Genomic DNA, 11,037 nt, shown 5'->3' with positions numbered 1-11,037 from the left:
TTCGACCTGTCTAAACATTTTCTGGTTCAGTCGTAAGTTTGTTACAAAAATCAAAAATTTTCTGTTAGGCTTTGACTAGTCCTGGGGACTGTTCGACCAGTCATAGGTACAGTGTCGATTGCATCTTCGACCTGTCGTAGAGCTACGACTCAATGTACAGTGCTAAAATTCAACTTGCTTCGACTAATCGTGTGAAACCTACGACCAGTCGTAGGAGACCCACAACCAGTCGTAGACCACCTACGACCAGTCGTAAAACTGCCAAATTTTTTCGCGCCTGAATTTTTCAAATATCTGTTGGTTCTACGACCAGTCGTAGAGGTCCTTAGACCAGTCGAAGGTGTGATTTGCTCACCTATATATAGAGCACGAATCTTAGAATTAATTCATTGAAAAAAAAAGGCAATTCAAGTTAATTTAATTCGGTCTTCTGAGGGAAAAGTCGATGCTCCATTTATGCTAAGTGTGCATATTTAATATTCTCTTTCTTTAGCTTTGTTAATTGATTTTATTTCTTGTATTCCAATCTAATCTGAAAATAGGAATTGTTGTTTTCCTTTTTCTGGAATCAAAATCAATTAGAGCTAGCCCTTTTGTTTTAATTTAAAATCTATTAGACCCTAGAACCATTATAAAGTGAGTATTGGACATTGAACTTTGACATTCAAATCTCTACTTCGACTTGGTTCTTCTGGGCTGCTACAACGAAGGAGAAAATCAGGTATTTTACAATTTGTGTAATTTACATTGTTTGATTTTATTTGAGGTTAAGCCAGAAAAATCTTAAAGTTGTTGGTTATTTGAGGAGAGCCAGAAAACTCAGAAGGGAGGGTTTTTGAATTCTGTAAGCCCTTTAAAAAAGACACAATTGTGAAGGTTTTGGGTGAACTTGTGAAAACTTATTTGATAGTGAACGCTAATATCCCCTGTGTGAGGATAGTAGGAGTGGAGTAGCATTCTGTGTGGCTGTTGTTTAACAGTTGGTGAACACACAGGCGAACCACTATAATTCTTTATGTTGTGGATGTGTGATTTATATTTCCTATCTTTTATCATTCAGAATTATGGAATGTACGTGTGAATGTGAATGTTGTAATCATTTCATTTCAAGCATAGTGGGGAATGTTGTAATAATTTATATTTACATTTCAATATTATATTTTTTTATCTCTTTATTACGTTGAGCTTCAGGTTCTCTGTTTGTTCTAGAAATAAGGTTGTCCTATCATAAACTTTGGTTTTTGGTGTAAGGTTGTCCTTAGAACAATTTTTGTTTTTATTTCTCTATTTTAGGTTGCTTTCCATTCCTATACTGTGATTGGTGTATAATGCTATTTATTCTTTGTTTCATGTTCTACATTATTTAAATTTAATTTCGCATAGTCCTATTCACCCCCCCTAGGACATATAGCTTGGCCATTTCAGAGTTGTAGTCTCAGTTTAGGTAACTGAGGCAAAACTGAGACTAAAGATAGATTTAGCCTTTGTTGGCATCAACCGAGGAAAAATTCAATTTTTAACATCATTCTGCCCAAAGCAAAAGCCGATAAAGATTGAGTCTAGTTCACCATATAAAGTGAAAGTATATCACTAAAGAGAAATTAAAACTATAAAACATTAAAAAACCACATACCACATTGGAATCAATGGCTTCAGAAGAAGGATCTACGTTCAGATTATGGACAATACTAGTTAAGGCAATGTCTACCCAATATCCTTTGGAAACAACAAAGATGGAAGATCACCAAAGCTTTTACTGTTTGTTGTCAATCAGTTAACATCAGTCAAAGGAAGATGCAGAAACGGGACTCAAACAACACAACAACAGTCTGACCACCAAACAACAGATTGTCTGTATCATCAACAACTCCCATAAAAGGAGAAAAGAAAAAGGCCATACAGATGAAATGATCCCAAGATGTCTACTCGTACAGTGCCTCTCTCAACTCTGCTCTTTTTCGTTAATGACAGCAGCAGCTCTACTTGAAAATTCCCTAACCTCTATCACTTAAACAGGACACCAGGAGGAAAAAAGAAATGAAAATCAGAATATGATGGAACTCCATAGCTATAGTTTGCCATCATGCTTTATTGTCTCCAACTGCCTCCCTTTGGCAGTAATGACAACCATCAGATCATCGAATTTCTCAGTCTTCCCTAGCAATACCTCAATCTATAACAAGTAAGGACAAAAACATTACAACTGCAAGCATCAGTGTATGCAAACAGCTACCTCCCAAAAATAAAAAGTAAACGAGAGTCTGGTTGTTGAGATCAAGTAACTAGTGTAGCCAAAGAGAAGAATTATATATGCTTGTGTCTTTCTGAAAGAAACGGAGGGGGGTGGTTTGATAAAATCGTAGAAATAATCAACCATACTGGTTAAAAAAGCATGGGCATTTGAATTTGATCACTTCAAATAAGAAAAGAAGAAGAACAAGAAGGTAGTAAGGATGATTAATTTGACATGACAAATATTAAAAACTAGCATTAACAGTGCCAACCTTCACTTTTAGAATGAGACGGCCCTTGGATTCATCCTTCATGTCAACTGTAGACATCAAAATCCCTGCTCATGATGGAAAAACAGATTATTATTATTTGTAATTCGCAAGTGTTAACAAGGGAACATGATAGGCAACAACCCAAGTTGGGCTTACTCTTCTCAATAGCTAGCCCTTTTTTCTTCAGAATCTCTGCAATTGTGATGGCTGTTGTGATCGCTGAGGTAGAAAAAGCAAGCAAGTTAAGCTAACATAATGGTGATAATAAATAACTCAAGAATGCTATTGAATTCATAGCCTGTATAAATGATTTGAACCCATTTATTTGGTTCTGTTAGTCATGTTAATAACCTATGAGGAATGTTTTTTTTTTTTTTTTTTTTTTTAAATAATCTCCTACTTGCATATAATCATTTCCACTTTTAAGATATGTGTATAGTTCGGACTTTGAACAATCAAGTGTCCTTTTGAGAGGTTGGCTTGTCCTAAATACCAAAAAATTCAAAATGAAAGCTTTATTTATTTTAATCCACATAAATATTGATTTAATTATTTACTGGATACTTACCATCTCTTGTTTGATTTCCTGATGAAAAAACATCAAACTCCCATTGTCAACTCTATTACTAAAGCTAAGAATTATAAAATGCCCGCCACATGTATTTCGATATTTTTTCCCTTCATGTTCTGTTTTCCTAGGCAGCTCAATTGATCCCACCCTACTTTCTTGTGACAAGATGAGCATGACCTGGATTTCTCTTAATCCAGTTCACCACAAGAGGGTAGGGAACTTCCAAGTTGATTGGCCTTTTATTCATGAGAATTACTAATTGATATTGTATCCTCAGTTATCCAACATCTCAATACAAGGACTTGTTCCTAAAGGGCATGAAAAGGGAAAATGATGACCCTGTTACAAAAACACAACCATTTAAAATAAAACACAAATATGGATATCTGATTAAGGGATAATGCATGGTACGAAAACAACATGCTAGAAATTCAATCTTTAATCTAATCGTCCTTGTGCAAGCAACTAAAACTTCAACTTAAATGACACCCACACAGGCTGCCAATGATTGCTATACTACACAGTGTTTATTCATTTTACTATGACATATATATATATATATATAGATGGAAGGAAGAAAATAACTAGATGATTTGAAAAGATCTTCAACTTCATGTTGTATTGCATGAATAGCTAATAATTCTAAAAGCTAAAGTGGATTTACCTTGAATTTATTATCTCAGCCAACAGCCCCAATGTGATTCCGAAGAATAGTGGATGATCTTGAATATTTCTTTGATGTCTTTTCTCTAAAACTTCTATTTCTAAGGAAAGTAATTTTGCCGAATTAGATTGTTCATCTGTAGAGAATCATACATTTTCTTAAAAAACGGGGGATGTCTCATTACAAAGTATGACAACTAAACATATTACTGGGTTCAGAACTCAAAACCAAATGCATCTAATGTCAAGTCTCCCAGACATAACTTGATGCTCTTGATTAAAGAAAAAAGAATAGGAGAAATCTTCAAAAAGAAGAGAAGGGCATTGGACATGAAAGAATAGTGTCGGGTTGGGTCAACTGGAGAACTTGACCAGGACATGACTCAGTATATCTAAATAACATTTTAAGCTATTATAATAATTCAAATACAAATATAACCATTCATAATTTACCGCATTACAAATTATGAATAACAGCAAAATGCTTTCACCTCCAAAAGGAATTTCAAGAATAACCCTTTAAATTGGTTATCGAGTACTTATGGTGATCCAAAATTTGACTGAGTTAGACTGACATGGCAAGTTTTAGAACTATGTTGGCTGATAGAATAAAATTTTATTAATCACCTTAATTACAAAATTCATGAAGCTAAGTAATACCCTTGCAATTGAAAGTGAAAATAAAATAAAATAAAATCATACAAGATAGCTATCTATAATACATGTTAGTTGGGCAATTAGACTCAGCCACAATTCAAAGTGGAACCTGCATAACTAATTCAGAAAATATAAAAATAGTATAAGAGTCAACTCAACTTACCTCTAATTCTAAAATCCATATTTCCTGAATTTGACGGAGCAAGACCAACAACAATTTTCTCGGGTGTAGACAAATGCAATTGCTAGGAGAGACCTTCTAGAAATCCTTCACTCATCACTTTACTTCTTTTTGCTTCAGAGAAAACTGTGGCGAAATTTGGTCTACCCAAAAAGGATCTAAAGATAGCTGATAGAAGATCTAGCTTTGACTAGAAGTCTTCGCTCTGAAATTTCACTTGATCTAAGCAAGCTTGGAGCAGTACAATGCTTCCCTCATTCCCATATTCAACAAACTACACAACACAAGCAGATTGTTTTACAACTACAGGTCTAGGAAAGAAATAAGATAGGGAACAGGGCTACTTGATGCTCAAGGGAAAATATGTAATAAGAACATTCATGTACATTCCCAGTCTGTTATAAAGAACTTACAATATCCAAAATGGTGACTGCAGCAGGTTGAGTTCGGAATTTGGAATACCAGTCATTGTAGGTGCTCATAAGTCGCCTACTCACAATAAAATCACTGCAAAATAAAATATTCTTATAAAAGAAATAGCAGATTTGAATGCAATGTAGTTTCCACGAGTATGAATTAGCCATGCAACCCATATAAATATACAATTTTCTATTGAGTGAAAGCATTGCCAAACGCATCAGTGTATAATTCCAGTATGTAATGGGTGTGGGCATCAATCATGCATGTGATCTGATTTTGATTTGATAGTCCGCATCTAGTGTTGAATCATTCTTCATAATGCTAAGACTGCCAGCGAAGAGCATTCTTAGGGGTAGACACATGGCCAGTTTTGCTAAGAAAACCTTCAATCCTCTTTAAAAATCACATTTGAGAACCTCAATTGAGAAAGTTTCAAGAATGAAACTTAACCATGGTGCATTCATGCAGAACTTGAGTGCTGAAATGTACAGCTATTAGACTCTAAATAGTGATAATGACAAAAAAGAAAGGAAAAATAAAAGATAAAAGAGTTCACATCACACTTAGTGAGTGTATCACGGATTTGGACTTACATTAATTTCATCATTGAAATGGCAATAAAGTGTCAACCACAAATTTCAGATGTAGACACATTTCATCAAGCACTTATGTGCTGACATCCAACCAAAAGTCCAAAACCATATATTAGTAAAGAAATCATAGTTATCTGTGGATACAACCAAAAGCAAGAAGCATGACAGTTTCAAGCTTGTCAAACAATGATAAACAAAGATGAGGAGAATAAGAATAAGAACAAGCCAAATAACTTTTGAATATGAGCTCTTTTTTAAAATATTTGATCTTCGTATATAGAAACTGACTGAGCAAAATGCTCTACCCTCTCCAATATTACCTGGACATGTTGCATTCCCCAGCATTAGGAAGTGTGGGTCGTAGGTGTAACCAACCCTCAATTAAGGATATGGCAGAAAGAATAATAGAAAAAGAGCTCCAGTATAAAGATCTGTCATTTAAGCAGTTTACTTTGAGTGTATGTAAGCCACATGTACAATTTCTTTGTACCTATGTATCAAGCATCACACACAACTGGAGTATCAAAAATCCCCTTCGAGTGAAGATTCACCATGTGCTGGTGTCGATTCATCGATAATTTCAAGGAATTTTCCTATAAGCTTACTAGACAGTTTATGTCCTATTTCGATGACATCGACCACGCATCGATATGATCAATATTTGAATATCAATTTATCGAGTGATCCTTGATACATGAAAGTTTTAACCTGAAAAATTGCTAGATAGATTTGTGTCCCAATCCGATATCATCGACGGACTACCGATATCATCGAGATTTGAATTTCGAGGATATTAAGGATCCCTTCGATATATCGAGAATCACATGTTTTGCCTTAGCAATATATTGGACACAACGGACTAGATGTCAATTTTATCAAGTCAACTCGATGGACTCGAGATTCAAAAGTCGATGATATCGAACAATCCATCGATTCATTGATAATTCAGTCCAGAGTTCTTTGTAGTTGTTGGACATCTGAAGTCCTCAATTCGATAATATTGAGTGAGTTTCGAGGATATCGATAACAGGGTTCGATCTTATCAAACCTATAGTTCATAAATCGATAAAGGCAGAAAACTTAAGGATTTTCCTGATTTTGCAAATTAGTTTTCTTACCAAAAACCGTAGGATGTTCTATTCAATTTTAAGGGTTTTATATACCTAGTGTTTTGGGACATGGGATGTGAGGCTAAGGTTTACCTTTGGCGAGTTCGGGCACACATCCTGTTGAGGCAGACGCTTGAACAATCTTCTTATGGGACTCCTTTGTCTTTGTTGACTCAACGCTCACGCTAATTGACAAACCAGGGCACTTTTAATCTCCCCCTTTGTCAATTACATGACAAAACACCCTAGAACAACTTCTAGACTAACACCCTAAATTGTGTGTACATAAACTTTACACAATTTTACAAAGCTATCTAGTTTACACACACATATGACTGTATCATTTAGTGGTAGCTGCTCCCCCTGTCTTCATACAGCTTGTAACGTCTTGAAAAAATCCGTACAAAGACCTGAGTACCACCTCAGGCAGAAATCCTTAATGACCAAATCCTTTAGAAATTAGATGAAAATTAGTTAAGTACTAAGCTAAATTAATCGGTGAATTAACTTGAACCGCTATCTATACGAACTGTAAGACCCAAAACCATTAGAATCACTAACTTAACATTACCTAAAGACCTAGGAGCAATCTCAAAACCTAGTTTCTCTCGGGAGCACATTAAAACTCTGTATTGGATCTAGACTGTGTGTCGAAACTCTGATTACCATAAAACTATTATGTTATGACTGCCTTATTGGGATTGACAAGCATCGTGGGAATCGAACCCAAATAGTATCCAGAAATGCACAACTCGAGCCTTGGGCAAAGTGTGTGAGAAACGGGAATATCTTTAGAAAATGAACTCAAACTTAAGTAAATTGGACCATTCGCTTACGGACGAAATTGAAGGTTTCAGACCGTTAGAATCTGACCAAACTATACCCATGGATCAGGAAAATTTCCTTACACATGTCACTATGCTTGTGGCCCTGATCGAGTGACGATGACCCTTGAACTGAAACAGGTCCTCCACGGTAGATCTATAAATTTGATCAGACCAAAACCTTAACCTGGCTTAGATCCATGGTCAGGAATTTACTCCATGACTTAGGTGAGAAATGGACCTCTAGATGAGTCCCGTTTACCCGAAACAAATGTCCTTTGTCTATAACCTAAGTAAACCATGGCCCTGAGGCCATTGACATCAGTTTTGGGCCTATATAATGACTTTAAACCACCCCTCTCTCATTCCATACGAATTTTCTAACCCTATGAGAGAGAAGAGAGAAAAGAGAAGAAAAGACTAAGGAGAAGAGAGAGATTTGTGGATTGTTCCTAGGATTCACTCCCATTACACCACGAGCCAAATCACCTCTCCCGTTTCGCTACACCAATGATTCTGTATACGATTTGGGTAAGAAATCCTAACCCTAATTCTTTTTTAGGGATTTAAATAGAGGAAACAATGAAATAGATAACCTATTTCGTGATTTAGGTAGCCGTTGTGCTGTAAACGGGGACGTAGTAAACGAACCAAGTTCGTAATGGGCGTACCAACGAAAGGTGCGGACTATAAATGTTTGGGTTATGGTTTTTAAGGCTTTCAATGTGAGTATAGTTTATATCTGACTTGATTGCTACCATATGATCTTAGTTATGATGTATTCAGTAAATTATACATGTGTGTGAATTATGTGAATATAAAATGCATTCCACGTGTTTGTTGAAATGTTTGAATGAAAGTGAAATTATGATTTATGCTTGCCATGACTACTAATCTAGAATACATGTGTGTTGTGTGTATAATAACTCCTTTGTGAAAGGATTTGTCATAATATACGCTATAGCTAATTTAGTTTGTGTATATAGTATTATGTAGTCTAAGTGTTTGATAAAGTGTCTAGATGAGTATTTTTTTGTTAAATCGGTTTTATCAAGGGTGTTGAGATGGAAATTCTCAACTACCGTATCCATGTCGGTAGTTTCCATTGTATGATGTAATTTGTTGTTATGTGATTTATGGATGGAATGCATATGTATAATAATTTGTCTAATATGTTTGATAAAATGATTAAATGAGATTTATGTTTACATTATTTGCCAAATGCTATTATGAGTAACATATATGATTCCCTATTGCATATGAGCATGTTTGGGACTACCGTTTAGTCCAGGCAATTGATAATGGCTCTTGATTGAGTGGCCGAACTAGTTCACCACATTAGATGCGTTCGATGAATCTGAGCCGCACGCTGATTTTCGATAGTGGTTAGGCCATGCGCAGTGCTTACGCGCTTTTTGTTGATCAATTTAGCGTGCGCTCGTACCAATCACACTTGTCAAATAACTTAATTGGCCTATTGTGTGTTTACCATGTATGGACGTTACTGCTTAAATCTAAGGTACCACTTACCATTGTGAGACCCATTTAGCCATGGTACCGAGATCTACTAAGACTCATGAGCCGGACATGGTGGTGTATGGGACACCGTGGTACAGATGTCGGCTTACGCTGGGGTGATGAGCATCCCTGTAGTGACCAGTGAGTAACCCAAACTCATAAGCCGAATTCGGTGGTGTATGGGACACCTTATTCGAGCAGTCGGCTTACGTTCAGGTGACGAGCCTCTCGTAGTGACCTTGAGTATAAATTTAGGCCTACGTTGAGGTGACGAGCCTCTCTGTAGTGACCTCGAGTGTAAACTCGTGAACTTGCCTATCCACTGCTTTCATCAAGGGTGATGCCTTACAACTTGCTTATCGTTGTGATTAACTAGGATTGATGACCTTAAATGGATCATTATTTGGGTAAGTGATTAAAGGGAGGTACCTTAGCTTCCCAAATTTGCTGTATGAATAAGCCTAATAAATTACTTGGCTAACACGATCATGCATAACATTGCATGTGCTTTGGCGAGGAAGCACATGTTTAGCAAGTTTGCGCTGCGCGACCATGAGATGAAGTCATTGACGGAGTGTAGGCGAGGGCATGCATCATTACATATATCATTCCTACATTAACAAGAGTACTTAGGATATGATTATTGTATTGCTTTATCATTACTGCTTGACTAAATTAATAACATGTTAACCTTTGCCTTATAATACCATTGAGTTGATCACTCACTCCCACTCTGGGACGGTGTTTTAAAACACCAACCAGACTCTGATTTAGATGCAGGATATGCCAAGGCTTTCGTGATGGAGCCAGACTTCTTCGACGAGGAGGAGTTCTCCTACGTTCAGCTTTCAGGCAGGTCTAGGTAGACCTAGAGCTGCGATCGTGGGGGTTACATGGACACTGGATTAGTTGAACATTTACATTGTGACATTTTGTATATTTTAAAACAACCTATGTATATATTTATCCTAGCTACATGATCATACTCTAGAGGTTATTAAATACGTATGTGTACTTATATATTAAATTCAGTCTTCCGCTAGCCTAATTACATTGACTCTGGAGTATGATATGTTAATTTAGTGTAATCTCACTCATGTTTAATGCACTAGTATGGACAACATTTAAACATCATTATCTATGTTGCATAAGTGATGTGTTGGAACTCAGGAGTTGAGCTATGCTCGACCCCCGATTTTTGGGGTGTTACAAGTTGGTATCAGAGCATTATTTGGATTAAACTGAACCTGGGTTATGGTAACACGATGCACAATGATGTACTTTGACATAGGTGGGGGTGATGAAATGTAGAAACAGTTGTAGGATCCCCAGTTTCACCAACGAATGAAAGTGACCATTGAATATAGCCTGTACATGACTGAGACCATGTAAAATGATCTCAACTCCTTCTTAGGCCGTCAAACGATGGGTTTAGACTACTACACGACAAATCCCCAACTCAAAACATGCCAAAAGGCATGAATATGTGTGAAATGGGGTGAGGAAATGCATCTCACGGCCATAGGGGCCCAAACCATAAAATACAATGGGACCCAGGTGGTCCCCTGGGCATTTTCGACACCCCGGGAGGGGGGCCACCACCTTAAGGCGGCGCACCGTGGCCCACTCTAGCGGACCGTGGTGCACCGCTCCTGGGTCCAGTGGGCTCGTGGGTCTGGCAGCCCGCCGCCCTCTAAACACGTGTGGGGCCCTCTATTTTGTCCCCTTTGCTTCATTTCTTCCATTTTCAAGCTCCCAAACCCTCCAAACCCCTCAAAAATATGATTTTTCTCTTCCAATCACTCTCCCATACACTCCATCTTTCATCTTCTTCCATATCTTGCACCCATCTCCACTATTTTCTCAAAATCCTCTTCTATAACTCTCTACCTCCTTTTATTTCTACCTATTTGAGCACAAAAAATCCCTCTTTGTGTCTCATAACACCCAAAACCCATCAACCCATTTTTTCCATCAATTTCTTCACTTCCATGGCT

General features: G+C 37.0%; 1 long non-coding RNA gene across 1 annotated transcript; it reads right to left on the bottom strand.

Annotated features, from left to right (window-relative positions):
- Window positions 1–1,651: 1,651 nt before the first annotated feature.
- Window positions 1,652–2,777, bottom strand: LOC131252031 (uncharacterized). Its single transcript, XR_009174112.1, has 3 exons — window positions 2,661–2,777; window positions 2,505–2,569; window positions 1,652–2,173 (listed from the first exon to the last, which is right to left on the bottom strand). It is a non-coding gene; the product is annotated as an uncharacterized LOC131252031 (long non-coding RNA).
- Window positions 2,778–11,037: the final 8,260 nt, after the last annotated feature.

This window comes from Magnolia sinica, chromosome 7 (genome assembly GCF_029962835.1).
Source record: "Magnolia sinica isolate HGM2019 chromosome 7, MsV1, whole genome shotgun sequence".
Lineage (NCBI taxonomy): Eukaryota > Viridiplantae > Streptophyta > Magnoliopsida > Magnoliales > Magnoliaceae > Magnolia > Magnolia sinica.
Note: the sequence above shows the minus strand (reverse complement) of the source record. Positions and strands in the feature narration are given on the sequence as shown.